Genomic DNA, 15,157 nt, shown 5'->3' on the forward strand with positions numbered 1-15,157 from the left:
AATTTGGGACATTTATCATATTCTTGATTCTCATTCCTTCACAGATGGAGACCTTTCTTTTTGCAGCTGGTGTTGTCAACAATGGATCGATGTATTTTATCGCCAGATACGAGATTAAAATTTGTGATAATTCTGGAACACAGTGCTCTCAATGGCTATTTTTTCATTAACATTTTGAGTCCTTCAGAGCCATCAGAAGGTTCTCTGCCGTTTACTTTTCTCTTTCTTTCAATGAAAATATACATTAAAAAAGTATATAATGCATATAACAAAGTATCTAATTATTATTTTTGATTTTCTATCGTAACATCAGTCTTCTTAATTGAATTTCACTATTGAAAAAATAGATTGATTAAGATTGTTGAGATTAAGATAGTTAGTATTGTTGATGCTTAGAATCCTACTCCAAATGTTGGATTCTATATAAGGTGTTTTGGAAAGGAAGGTACGATCTCGTTACCTTTGTTCCATAGTTACCTAAGTTCGATGTTTTATAGGATTGGTTATTTTTGCTTCTGGCGTTGAAGGTGGATAGCTACCTATATGGATTGATTTTGTCAGCATATTAATCAGCAGTATTTCTTCCATATTATCTCGAAAATGATACTAAGTATGCGTAAATGGAAAACTGTTAAAATTACCTTAAAGTTTCAAACCATGAATACGAATCGATGTTCTCCTCGAGAATAGAAATACTGAAAATTAATGTGCTGACAAAATCTATCCAATTAGGTAGCTTTTTCCGACTCCCTCCATGAAGATGAGGTATAAATGGGGAGCTTTAACTTCTGCAATGTCTCGACAGTTCAATATTACCATTATTTGGCCCTAACATCCTTCGTTTTTCATTTCAGATTGACCTGGAGGCGTTTATTAATTCCTCTGAGCAGAAAATAAGGTGAGAAGTCCCTAAGAATTCTTTGCATGTACGGCGTGAATATTTTTATTTGTGATTAGCTTTGATTTTTTAATTTGAATTATGCGCTTGAAAAACGCGGTTACCGCTACATGTGTCGTGGACGTGAAATATGTTTCACCGATGAAGTCTCGTAAGTTGGGTACTGTTTTCGCGCTGAAGAAGTACGCATAATCTAATAAAAATCAACTTACAAGAAAATTGGTGGGCTAAGGTGGGTATTGTAAATGCAAATTATATGCTTGTTGAGTCGATAAAGGTACGTGAACGTCTGAAGCAATCTGCTTTCCTTGGTCACCACTAACTATAAACAAACAAAACAATGTACAATCGAAAAGTTCGCTCCATTCAATGACAAGCAAACGAGCGCAATAAAAACATTGGATTTTACATATATTGCGTAAAACTCCATCGGAATTTTAGACAGAGACAGTCAGACATGCTTTTAAATTACTTCCATTTTTCCTGACTCGTACTTAATATTTTGTTATATTTCCACATTATGGTATACGCATGAATAATTTGAAGAGGAATATGTCTTTTCCCAAGTTTGGTGGAGAAGTATCCAAATACTGTTTAAATTATTAGCTAATCCTAATGAATGCCATCATTTTCCATCATAACTTAATGGGTTGGTATTGATATTCAATTTCGTCAGGTGAAGATTTTACCTGCGTGACAGTACCTAGTCATGACAGTGTAATCGTTAGAGAAGAATAGTTCAATAAATCCATGAAAAATACTTAGTGTAGTTCATCAGTTTGAGTGATTTAAAATAATTCTTTGCCGAAGTTTCAGAATTTAATGAAGTCCACCTTCAGTTATAAGTAGAAAAAATCATGTGAGGGTACAACACTTACATCTCACAGCTTATTTAACAAAATAGATTTCATTTTAAGAGGGATTTTTGCTTTAGAAATTGTTATATGGGTGCATTGTTATTACTACTTCATATTTAGATGAATACTCCAACTCTTGTAATAAGTGAAATAAATATAATAATAGAACTTAAAAAAAATTAGCATTTGGATGACCTAAAATCAATATTTAAATGCATCAAGTGGTCGCTAGAGAAGATACTGAATAACTTAATCTACGTTAGTTAGCCATATAAAAGGGCAAAAAAATTTCCCGTTTTAGGTAAGGGGTTACGCCACTTTGATACTTTGCCGAAAAAATGTACATTTTTTTGGGAGTAGTTATCAAAAGAGCCCTTCAAGATTATTGCCGCTCCACTCTCGTCAAGTCCCGCCATGTCGCTTGCTTTGAGTGCTTCTCAGGCAAAACACGCAATCATTGCTAGTTTTAACCTCGCCTCCGGTGTTTCATTTAAATCCTTTCACCAGCAGGAGAGACGATAAGAGGTGCGAAGCGATGCTTTTAGAAATCGCATTCTCTCTTTTCCTCGGAGAAATTGTGAGCGTATCTCAGTTTTCCTTCTCCCCGGCTCTTTTAGTGGACTTGAGACTCTTGAATAAGGGTCGCGCGCGCTGCATTATGCGTTCCGCGACAATTCGCGCGTCGCGAGGTCGACACGGTTTTTTTCAAGCACCGCAACAATGGAGAGCTCACGTCACAACACAGGGGCAGCACTATAGCTCCCGATTGCTGGGAAAATTGAAGCTAAAACAGCGTGCTTTTTCTCGCGCTGCCATGTTATGAGTGTCAAAACCTTGGTGATTGTTGGAAATTAATATTAGCACAGGATTCTCAAGTTCCCCGCTAGAATTGTTGTTGCTCCGTGCGCTTTAAAATCAGATTTCAAAATTGCCACTCGCGGCGCTACCTTTCATCTGTATCCTATTCGAGACTCAAATGACCGATGGCGGCGCTGCTGTCAGTGACGTCAATTTCCAACATGGCCGTCAGAGTGATGGTAAAATCAAAACAATCATACAGCATTGGCGTACGGAGAGAACATAAACCATAATATCAAGAGCTAATAAGATAGTAATATTCTTTCAAAACCTTCATACGGTGTATTTCTCGGCTTCTTTTGTCCGTAAGAAGATCTAGAACTGAAGAAAACTGCTTGACGACGTAACTAAAGGTGTTTATAATGTACCTAATCATTACGAGTCAGGTTTTATTCTCGACTTGCATTCATCGGACTCGTATGCGTTACTTCCTAGCCATTTCTATGGAATATACTACAAAAGAGCTTAATAGTATTTCGTGCGCAATCTGCCGCTTCAAAACATGGAACCATAATCCATTTCAGGCAATTTTCGTGTTGTATTTGGGTGCCTCAGCCGTCTGCTTCACTGATGCGGATTGCTGTGTTCACCTATATTATTATCATATTTCCGGATAAGAAATGAACTAAATAGCAATGTGATGCGAGGAAGTTCGCGGCGGTAATATGTAACTCAGCCTCTAAATCATATAAACCACTCATTTAGCGCATGCGACACGATTGTCAATTAAAAAAGACCATTTTCACTCCGGATAGTGACGAAAGTTACGGAAAAAAGTAACTGAACGAGATGCAGCTGCCTGGTGGCGCCGCCGAATAAAATGCGCGCGAAACTGCAACAGATATAACGCTTAACCGCCATGTTTGCGTGCCTCCTTTGATTGTGTCCCTTTGAGTATTACCCATCGTACATGTTATAACGCCTTTATGACTTTTCGGTGACAGTTTCGAATTTATTCCCGTTTTTGTCGGACTTGCACAAAAATTAGGATTTTTCACTTATTTAACATTCTAAACAATCCCACTCAGTGGCGGATCTATGGGAGGGGGGGGGGGTTAACCAAAATCTAATGGGGCAATAGCCCCTCTCCCCCCCTTTAGGTATTCAATTTACACTATATAGAATTGTAATTTTTCGGACCCCCACTACTGCTGGTAGGTTAACCTCCACTTAGCCTCCCCTTGTCCCTATTCTGGATCCGTTATTGGTCCCACATATGGACGAAAGCGCTGCGACAACAGTTTGCTTAGTTGCATAAATGGTACGCATCATAATTTGGGTATGGTACATCGTTTACATAGGCGTTCATAAAAGATGGCAACAGATGAGTTGACAGATGTTATTTCAGGGACTAAAACGAAATACGGCGAATTTAAAATCGAATATAAAAAACAATGCAATTTAAAATGTTGTACAAGGGCCTTTTAACGTTGGAACAGTCACAAAGTTCTGTAATAAATTAAAGTAACAGTCCCTTGAGTAGTACAGTCCACGCTGAGACTATAATGTTTTTGTGCTCACAACAGGGCGACTGTGAAAACGACGCAAGGCTGGAGGCGTCAATCTTTTGTCGCTTGGCAACTATTTGCGTTACAGAATGCACGCGCGTTCCCTCTTTTGTTCTACTTTATTTATCTCGTTGCCTGGTAGGAGCGCGGGGAGTGGAGAAACAATAGGACGACCTCCGCATCGGTAAAAACGCGGGAAAACTCCCATCTGCTATCGGGTACTCCCATTCCTCCCGTCATTCACGCCTCTACGTCAGGCAGCAAACTCTTCTTCAAAGCACGTGGAAGGGACGCAAGCCATAATTGTTACTCTGCGATCAATTAAAATCCCCGTTCCAAATAACTTAACTTGGTGTAACTTACGAACTTAAAGGCCTGATTACACAGTACAGTATCTCAACGAGTAGTATTTCATGCACAATCTGCCGCTTCAATACATGGAACCAAAATCCATTTCAGGCAGTTTTCATGTTGTATTTGGGTGCCACAGCCGTGTGCTTCACAGATGTGGATTGTTGTGTTCACCTATATTATTATCATATTTCCGGATAAGAAATGAACTAAATAGTTATGCGATGTGAGGAAGTTCGCGGCATTAATATGTAACTGAGCCTCTAAATCATATAAACCACTAATTTAGCGCATTCAAGACGATTTTCAACTAAAAAAGACCACTTCCACTCCGGATAGTGACGAAAGTCGCGGAAAAAAGTAACTGAACCTCCTCTCACACGAGTTACTGTACTGTGTATGTCAAAATTGCATGTCATGTTTCATGTTAATGTCATGCGAACGAATGAAAAGAGAATTGTTCCTGTTCTAATTTGGTTCATGCGTTCGTATATGCTCCGCTCCAGTTCACCAAAATCGTTCATGCATTCCCGTGCGTAATAATGTACCGTGTGACCAAGCCCTTAGAGTAGACGGCGATATTTGTGGACTTGTGCGGCAGGTTTAATGATGACATAAAAACATTTGCATTATCCATAGAATGTTTTTATGAACCAACTTTTCGGCAACTTCTGCCATGTGTATACACCATGAAGATGGCGCATGCAGATATACAATATGTGGAGGCTGAGGGTGGTGTTTAGAAATTGGGGGAGGGGGTGCAAGAAGTATTTGACAACTCTCGCCAGGACAGAGAGGTGACGTTTTTGGTTCGAAGTTGAGGACACATAAGCTCTTTTACAATGAGAGTATTGTCCAATACCTACTCCTTCCCCTCCTAATTTCTGAGCGCCATCCTCTGCCTCGAACAATTGTGTAAATTTGTTCGCATGATGCTGAGGTCCTCCTTGAAGACGACATAAGGTTCGAATCCTAGGTAGGTTAATAATGAAATTTTGTGAGCCATACAAATGCTTCCCTCTCATTATTCTACATGGAATAGATTTCCAGACCAATAAGTGTAGCATTCAGAACTCTACCAATTTAAATTCAGAACTAATAATAATCGTAGAATCATTTTTCAAGGGATTTTCGTGATTTTTATGATTTTCGATGGTCATTATAATCTCCATTACACCCCCCGCCACACGCCCATGTAGGCGGCTTGCTGTGTATTATGTTTGTGATGATGTGGAAATATTCAATGGAGAAAGGGTACTTTGCACGGTGAATTCTGATCTCGTCATTTTGGATACCTCCCGTTAGCCGATCCAGCTTCTTTTATGCACTATTTAGGTAAGATGGCGATGGACTACGATTAACTTCAGCGGGCAATAAAAACACATCTTCTATTGGTAAAGAACAAAGATGCTCTTTCTTTTACTTCAAAATAGAAACTGCAATCAACAATATAATATATCGATACAGAGCATCAAATTAATAAACAAGCAGGTAGCAACATATCAATCGTGTCAGGCGAAACATGATGGAACTCCTTCATGATGAAACGAAAAAGGAAAGACAATGGCAGGTTCCACAATTTAATAAATACTGCGACCGGTTTCGAATACATATGATGATACTATAGCCTGATGATGATACCATGTATTCGAAACCGGTCGCAGTATTTATTAAATTGTGGAACCTTCAATTATCTTTCCTTTTTTGCTTCAGCAACATATCAACCAGAGATGAAGTGACATAGGATTATAAAAACCAGCAAGATCCAAGTTGTGTATTTTTTTCTTCGGACTAAACTATGAATACACATTGTATACGAGGAGCCAGCGATCCTGGGGGGCTCAGCATGTACTCTTATCAGTAGGTGGTGCGTGGCGTCTTAGACCCAAGGACACAGCCGAGTCGTCGGAAGTGGTGGGCGCTGTATAGTGGCAGGAAGGTATAGCTGCTGCACCGGTACCGCGTCTCGCATCTCACGACTTTCTGGAGGCTGTTTGGCGGCTCGCAAGGGCATATGGGGATGAAACGAAGACTTCCTCCCATATGCACTCAAATATCTCGCTACCCGCCGCCTTGCTCGGCGACAGTACGTGAGGTGTAGCGGAAAGAGGTTTTCCGAGATGAAGCCGCTATGAAAAGGCGACTCTATTACAGAGATAGGACCCTCGATTTCCCACACTGAAATATGATACAGGTACAAAATATGCATACACGTCTATTTTAGGATAAATAGCCTAGCCTAATTATTTCTTGTTTTTTGCTGTAATACCTTCAAAATTAAGATTACCCATCTTATAAAATTAAACAGAATCCCAGTAACGTACCGAAGTTTCACCAAATAGAAATATTATGATAGATGAGGTAAATCTAGTAAACCATTACTTTGGTAATTCTGTGTGGATTTAATGTAATTAAGTAGTATTATTAAAATGAGACATTGCAATATTTCCACTTAGTTTAATTATTACTCAACGCGTTTCGTCGTTACAAGCAACATTATCAAGTGTTGTTTGTAACGATGAAACGCGTTGTGTAAGAATAAAACTAAGTGGAAATATTGCAATGTCTCATTTTAATAATATTGCGAACTTCCACCATATCGTGCCTAACATCATACAAGGTAATTATGTAGGGTTTTCCTGAATCGTATAAACTGCCAATGGAATTTAATCTTTTAGTTCCATTATTTGACCCCTTTAATACTGTTTTGATGCGCAATGTCATCAATTATATTGTTTATTATTAAAAAATAATTGGAATCATGCATTTTATTACATATTAAGAAGTTTAGTGTCGTGTTAAGCCTCATGATTGTTTTTTAGGTCACCGCTAGTTGCTTTCAAACTCATATCCACATTAAATGGAGTCCGAAGGATGTATCATTTGAAGGAAAAATCCTGGGATCTCCAGTAATAGCTCACGCCGGGAAAGAACTCGACCCTGCATCAGCTCTCTCATCTAGCTAAAGGACACATTTTTTTTCCTCGAGCTTCTCGCGAATTAATCGATTCCATATTTTTAAAGAGAATTTTCAGGAACAGCGCGCGCATGTGCGAGGCGAGAAGCGAAAGAATTTTGGTCACAATGGCGCATTGATATTTGAACATTTCGCGCGGCCTTTTTTTTTGCGAAATCTCCCCTTTTACGCGAAAGAAGAGGTTGGATTGGATCTCCTTGAGTGTACCAAGCCAGGGATTGAAGGACGTGGGACATATTTTTTCCCCTGTCGCTTTGGTGCGTGAGAGAAATGAGGAACGTAATGGAAAAGGCGGATTAAACGGAGTGTGTGAGAGAGACACCGAATATCACGCCGGAGAGCCTTTCTCCGATCATCGGGCGTGACCCTGTAAAACGCGTGTCCAAGACTTCGTGTGTTTCGTTCGTGAGTTTCACGTTACACTCGGTCGGTCCTTTTTTCTTTTGAGGTTTGTGGGAATTCTAAGAATCCCTCAAGGTCCCTTGCCTTTCCGTAAAAATCAGATTTGTTTTCGACAAAATGAAGTGGAGGGAAAGAAAAAATGTTTGTTTTTTATTTTGTGTATGGGAAATTCGTTTGGTAAATCGTCTCTTAAATTCTTTTATATTCGAGGATTGATATTTGTTCTAAATGAAATATTGTGCCGAATACGGATATCCGGAACACGGAAATACTTGGGGCCCGTAAAAATCGAATTTATTTTCGACAAATTACAGTAGAAGAAAAGAAAGTATTTTTATATTTGTATAGGTGACATTAGTGTGATAAATCATCTCATAATTTTGTTCATTTGACACCCTCAATTATTGAGGAATAAATATTGATTCTTAATTAAATACTGCAAGAAACACGAATGCAAAATACGAGAATACTTGTGGGGAATCTAGGAATCGCTCACGGTCTTGCCTTTTGGTAAAAATCAGATTTATTTTCGATAATTCTGGTGAAATGAAGGATTATCTTTTTTTCTTAATTTTTTATAGGTGCTACTCGTGTGGTAAATCGTCTCTTAAATTTGTTATATAGGCATTACCAATTTTTTGGTAATTTATATTGATTCTTAAAGAAATAATATGTTATTTGAGTAGGAAATATGAACGGTGGTTCTCCGCTAACTTTCCTAATTAATTATACAAAACGTAGAACAAAAATCTATGCAGTTTGTGGTAAATTAGAAACATTTTGTGATAGAACCCATAATTCCCTCAAGACCTAGTAGTCTCCCATCCCTAACACTTATAATCTGATGTACTTCATCATGTATTTTCGTTCAAACATAGGATTTCCTCAACATTTAATGACATTCTGACCATTATTTAGCCGGTTAATGCCATATCATCAGGTCATTTTCGCCACCAACTTCATAATATTGTAATATTTCTTTTATAGGGTAATGAACTTTTTTGGATTTACAGACAAATTTTCTCAATGGGGAAGTGGAATAAAATTGCAACTGGGTTGGTTTTAATCATTTGGATTTAATACATTTATCATTATTCCCAAAAATGACATTTCTGGAACAATGTATATTTTTAAGTTTAGGAGAAGAAAAAAATGAAGCCCGCGAAGAGTTATCCACTACTCTCGTTAAGAAGTACGATATATAAAGCTTTCTCATGTACATATTTCACCCATTCCATATTTTTTGTGGCTTTCTTTCGTAGCCATTTGCTTTTATCGTAGCTTTTATGTTGAAAGACTTAAAACGGCGGTCGACGTCGGAAGTGTTTAAGGCAACCTGCGGGGATGATAATTTTTCCTTCCGCTCGCTTTTAAAAGGAGGTGTTCCGTCATCATTACAGGTTCCATCCTGAATTCTTCTCTCACACGCTTTGTCGTATTCACCATGCTGTGTCGCCGACCGAACTTCCTTGATTGACGCTCTGCTTGTCACTGGAGGGAAGATACAAAATGGTACAAAATCCGAAATTATGAAAAAGAATAATAAAAAGCTAAATGTTAAAGGACGCGGTGGAAAAATCAATTAGGGGCATAAAAAGGGGGCCCAGACCCCCCCCCCCCCCCTCCGGAATGAGAAGTTTTTTTAGCAATGCTGTTTCCAGGCCACTATTTGATGGGGGTTTACTTGGAGAGCGAATGCATTTTGGGTTTGTTTCATTTGGAGCTTAGATCGTATACCATAAACATTTCTTGGGGGATTTGAACCCCTTAACCCTACCCCTCCGATCTTTATAGCCTCGTTTTATTCGAGCTGAAGTACTCTACTAACTATACGCGCCTCCTCCTTTGGGCAATCGTAGAACCTACTTCCTATCCATCTAATAGTACTATCGTGCTTCCTTAATTTTTAATGCCTCATTTATTTTAAATATATTTTAGCATATAGATTCCTTATTTGAAATTACATGAACTATCCTCACATTGATCTTGCCATCCCCGAAAATGAGATCTTCAGTACATGCTGCTGCTTGAATGTACTCTTTATGCATGCTTGGAGATATCTGCCGCATGAGGATGGTTCTTAGCTGGCTCGCAGGAATTTAGGCAAGGGGGTTTAGGAGCAACTAAAATTGGCGGGTATGAAAATACGTGAGGTGCGGGTGCCATCCCCCAGAAAATATTTAAGATAAATAGTTCAAAAGTGGGGGTTTGACGGCTTTCTGAGGGATATTTTAATTATCATTACCCATTCTATAAGTAATATTTATCCAATTAAGTGAAATGGATAAAATTTTAAAAATTTTCTGAGTTCTTGGGGGGGGTTTATCCCCCAAATCCCCCCCTCGCTGCGCTACTGATTCTTGATGCTGTAAACCATCCCGTTCAGGTGAAGACATTCTAACGGGAACTTTTGATGGAATTGCTCTTTTTCAATTCAAGGAAATGATATTTCCAACAAGCCGCTAGACATTGGATTATTTATGTACATGTTATTGTGTGGTTTTATCTTCAGATATTATACTTCAGTTCATATAAATACCCTTATTTAATTTCCGACCACCTCAAATATCCATTGATTCTCAAACTATATGAACTTATATAATGCTGTTACCAAAGCTCATTTAAAGAACGTATTTCACTCCATTTTCTACTAAAGAGAAGTGCGACAGTGCCTAAACGTAAGAACATACTCGAAAAAGAGTTTTTAAAAGAAAGCGTCAGAGTATAACAATTTTCTCACAATTTTGATGACATGATCTTAGTCTTTCATCTGCTTCCACCGATAGTTTCTTTATGAAAATTTACATTATGAATAACCCACCTAAACTGTGAACCATTTTGTTTAAATTATTAATTCATTGATCCGAAGTCATACCTACTCTGTAATAGCCGTAAACTGTCATCTCAATGTTAATTGCCGTGAATAAAAATAAACTGACATTTAACACTCCTTATTAGTAAAAATGTGACCCTCAGGAGCCTAATCTTTTTCAACTCTCGAGGTTTTAGAATTTCCGAGGTACTTGGTCACCGATACGAAATGAGGCATTCAAGAACCTAGATACCCATCTGAAACAAATAGCTCCGTTTGCAAAGGTTAGTAGATGAGGATGAAGGGGCAGAGTTGAGGATGAAAAAACTGGAACACTTTTTTGCTAATATTGCCGGAAGAAGTGCCTCTGCCTTGATGTAACTGTCTCACAACATCTATATCTTGAGTTTTAAGCCAAAACAAGTATCAGTGACATTGAAACGTGTAGGTATGCAATGATTTCAAAGGGTAAAAAAATTAATGGGATTGGTGAACCAAATCCTACTTTTCCCAAGAATATTACCGGGAAGGACTTTTTGTCTGTTGCCATTACATATTGAGCCGTTAGTTCTTGGAGAATGTACGACTTTATTGTTGCTATTGATGGCAGTAATTGGAGGAACTTTTACTATCCTTGAGCTGTCACCTAGGGAAGTCACCGATGTGATTTTTTCTTTCCCTTGACCTCAAATTTTAACTTTGATTAGTATGTAAGTTTGATTAGTAAGTATCTTAGAGTGTAGGCCTTAAAGAATGAAATTCAAAATTTTCGGCCACGTCTCGGTATATTTTTATAGCTTCATCAGGGCTATGAATGAATATAATTGCATTAATTTGATGCACTAAGGTAAAAGGTTGTTACATTGTTTTTTTTACAATTATGAAAAAAAATTATTTTTAAATTATTTAACAAAATAGACAAGAATTTTGACGCACCTTTTTTTTCAACGAATAGGATTTGTTGTTTGATTGTAACTAAGTTAATACAGGTCATCCACCAGGTCAAGTACCATCTAATACTGGTCAGATTACCTATCAATTTAGATTTATTAAAAAAAAAATTTCTCTTATGTTTTCGATGTCTGATATTTTATCGCTACTGTTTTTGATTTTGGAAATATTTATCTCATCATTACAAAATCTTTTTAAAAATTATTTTCAGAATAAAAAATCTCGGTGTAATAGAAGTCAAAGGTATAGCTATTGTTTATATTTTGATTTAGAGGGCACATTGCGTAATTCTATGCTTTATGGATGATTTTTGTTAGGAAATCCTGTTGGTAAATTGAGAATTGAATGGAAAACGAATCTCAAGGGATTTTCTTTCACCATTTAGGTACCCATAAAAAAAGTACCTTGATACATGACGCGACCTTTCTTTTGCGGAACATCTCAGCAATCATCGCTTTCCCGCGATGTGCCTCTTCGAATTTCCCGTGCTCATTGCGTCCCATTAAGTCACTCGTGCATGAAACAAGTGTTTTGCGTGTGGTAGGGAAAGAGATGTGTATACAGAAGAGAGAGAGGGTTGGCACGCGTTCCTTATATCACGGGAAATGAGGATGCCGACTACAAGCGCAAGGCGTAATTTTCTCCTAACGGCTCATGAAGACGTAGCGAGTCCGAAAAATTACCCCGGACGACACCACTTGAAGAGGCAAGTGAGCGCTTATGGCTTTTTTTACGCCAGGTATCTCTTTCTTCCTCATCGTCCCATATAAGTAGGTACTGCTCCTCTCCCTCCCCTATAACGTCTACACTAAATTGACCATATCTTGGAAGGGACAAAGCGTAACTAAGCATTTTCGCGCGCGCAATTTTTGGGGTGGGGTATTTAAATTTTAAACATTGCCCTTTAAAATGGTCAGGTGATTTAACCATGGGAGACTTTCAAACGCTCACTTCATTGTGTTGTTAACGGTTACCTACATGTAGAAATAACAAAAAAGACACTAACGTCGTAAATGTCGGATACCAGTTTTTCCCCCTCCATATTCTTTCGATTCAGTATTAGGATGGAGACAGTAAGATAGCTCACTAGCAACATTAGTGGCATAATTATTTATTATTTATTGTTGTTTTTTGTCATGGCCACAAATTTCTAAAAGGGCGCAAAATAAAAGTTTCAGTATTTCACACAGATGCAAGTCAACAACCAGGAGATTTGCCTGTCCCGGGGAACATCGCGGGGACACCGGGACAAGCGTTCTGAAAACGGGACTATCCCGGGTAAACTGGGACGTATGGTCACTTTGTCTACACCCCTGTTTATTTCGACGTCGTTTCGCTACCTCGTATTCTTCTTGTTCCGACGGTTTTGCCATGCTTAATAGGATGCACTTATCCTTCTCGACCGGCCGTATTTCGCTTTTCTATCGACTAATTAAACAAAGCTTACATTTTCATCTTGATATTTTCAAAACATTTAAGGTATGCCTTAATCTTTCTTTTGCTCTTGAACCCTTGTTTTATATTTTAATATGAACATTGAGGTTTAGGTCATTTAAGGTTGCAATAGGTTATCTCATAGGAACTTCATTTTTAATTTCAAGTTTTTATCGAGTAATAGGGTAGTTTCCTTCATCAAAGAAAACGAAAGTCATTGATTGCGATTCGTTACCCACCATTAGTGTATTCATAGTATACAAATTATTTGGTTATAGAAATACCGGTTTAGACGAATGGCAATGGTCAATTTTAACCGCATTTGAAAAAGGCCAGATTGGCGCCCATGCGATGACACTCCACGTGACGTCACAGGAACCTACTTTCTATACGAGTAGATAGGAGTTTTACATCGTCTGAGATTATCAATGCATGCATGAGGACCAGAGCTCAAGGAAACATGTCTCAATAATCACCTATTAAAACTGGCTAGGGTCGGAAAGTTTTCGTTCGATAAGGTATTAATAATCCTTATTTAAGCCAAGCGCTACCAGCTAGCAGGGTACTCTGCTACCTGCTGGCAGCCTGCGTTGTATCAGCGCTCAAAGCCTCCCCCCAAGGTAATCTCACTTGCGGCAGCGGGAACTAGAACGACGTTACACGGAACTTCCCCAGCATTCATACTTAGCCGTCGCGTTATCGCGCGCTTAAAAAATTTCACTTTTTATTTAATCGCGAAAAATAGATATCGAGTTTTAAAAATCTAAAAGCGTGAAATACGTACTCCAGGAGTAATAATCTTTCGATTTAGGCAATAAAAAATAATAGGAAACCACCCTATTGTTTGCGTAAAAAGCGACAAAAAGACAAGTCGATAAAACAATCCTTGTGGCTTAGCACGCACGACCTTTGTCTTATGTGCCATTGTACTGCGGACTTGCGACGTCAACACCTTGTTCGGTAAAACCCAACCTTCGAGAGAAGACGGCTTGATGATGTAACTGGTAACGTACTTGACTGCCAAAAGGGAGTCCGGTTTCAGATCCCAGTTGAGCCAAATATTTTCTCATTGCGAATTTGATCCTTAGAGTACCTTGTTTTGGAAAATTGAGATGCACGTAGCACGTAATATAAATGGTTCAAGTCAATACCACTAAACATAGACACACGGGAAAAGAAAAGTGGGAGCTTTCGAAGTAGTGACTTTTTTATCAGCCTGAGTCAGAATGGGGAGTAAAGGAGTGTGTTGGACAAGGGAAAAGGGGGGAAGAGGTTTTATGGAGGAAGGGGGTTAGGATAAGACGCTAAACTCCGGAATGCTATTGGCTTGCAAATGACAAATGCACGCCAATTCGAGTGTGCGGAGACTGAGGGCGGAGTCGGTGGGAGGGAGGGAGGCAATGACTGAAACTTTAAAGCATTGGTTGAAGATGGAGTCGTGCGACAAACGATGTGTAGGTACTGATAGAGATGCGTGGGGGATGATGGACAGCAGGAGGCGTGGTGATTATTAATGCTGAGGTTGAGGGGGGTGGTGCATTGGCCGACATAGAACGCGGGGCAGAAATTGCAATGAAGGAGGTAAATGATATTGGTGGACGTACAGGTAGTGGAGGGATAGGCATATACAGGGTGTCCCATTTATCTTGACCACCCGAAATAACTTTTTGTCCAGATGCAAATTCAAAAATGTTTCAAGTAATGTAAATTAATCAGCATGTTTGCCTTCCTTGTAGCTTTGTTATTTACAAAGATATGAACAGCGGTATGTCTTTTTTAAATGGCACCCTATATTTTTATTCCCCAATTCATTTCCTCTCCTATAACTCCTCCTGTTCATATCTTTGTAAATAACAAAGCTACAAGGAAGGCAATCGTGCTGATTAATGTCGCCCTCACGGCTAATGAACATTTGCTTGACACATTTTTGAATTTGCATCTGGACAAAAAGTTATTTCGGGTGGTCAAGATAAATAGCACACCCTGTGTATAAAGGTAAGGCTTAAATATAAGGGGTGCGCTTGACTGCGTATAATGCTACTGGTTTCATGTATTCATTTGGAAGTTATTCAATTCAAGTCTCTTTATCACGTTTGCTTTCCCTTCACT

The 15,157-nt window shown here is 38.7% G+C and overlaps 1 protein-coding gene across 1 annotated transcript in view; it reads left to right on the forward strand.

The window, feature by feature from the left end:
* The window catches only part of LOC124165291, a 687,405-nt gene that overhangs the window by 353,965 nt on the left and 318,283 nt on the right, over nucleotides 1–15,157 (forward strand). Inside the window, exon 4 of the mRNA XM_046542634.1 lies at nucleotides 855–898. The gene's annotated coding sequence lies outside the window, so the exon portion shown is untranslated. The remainder of the gene's footprint in view (nucleotides 1–854; nucleotides 899–15,157) is intronic.

Source organism: Ischnura elegans, chromosome 9, assembly GCF_921293095.1.
Source record: "Ischnura elegans chromosome 9, ioIscEleg1.1, whole genome shotgun sequence".
In the NCBI taxonomy this organism is placed as follows: domain Eukaryota; kingdom Metazoa; phylum Arthropoda; class Insecta; order Odonata; family Coenagrionidae; genus Ischnura; species Ischnura elegans.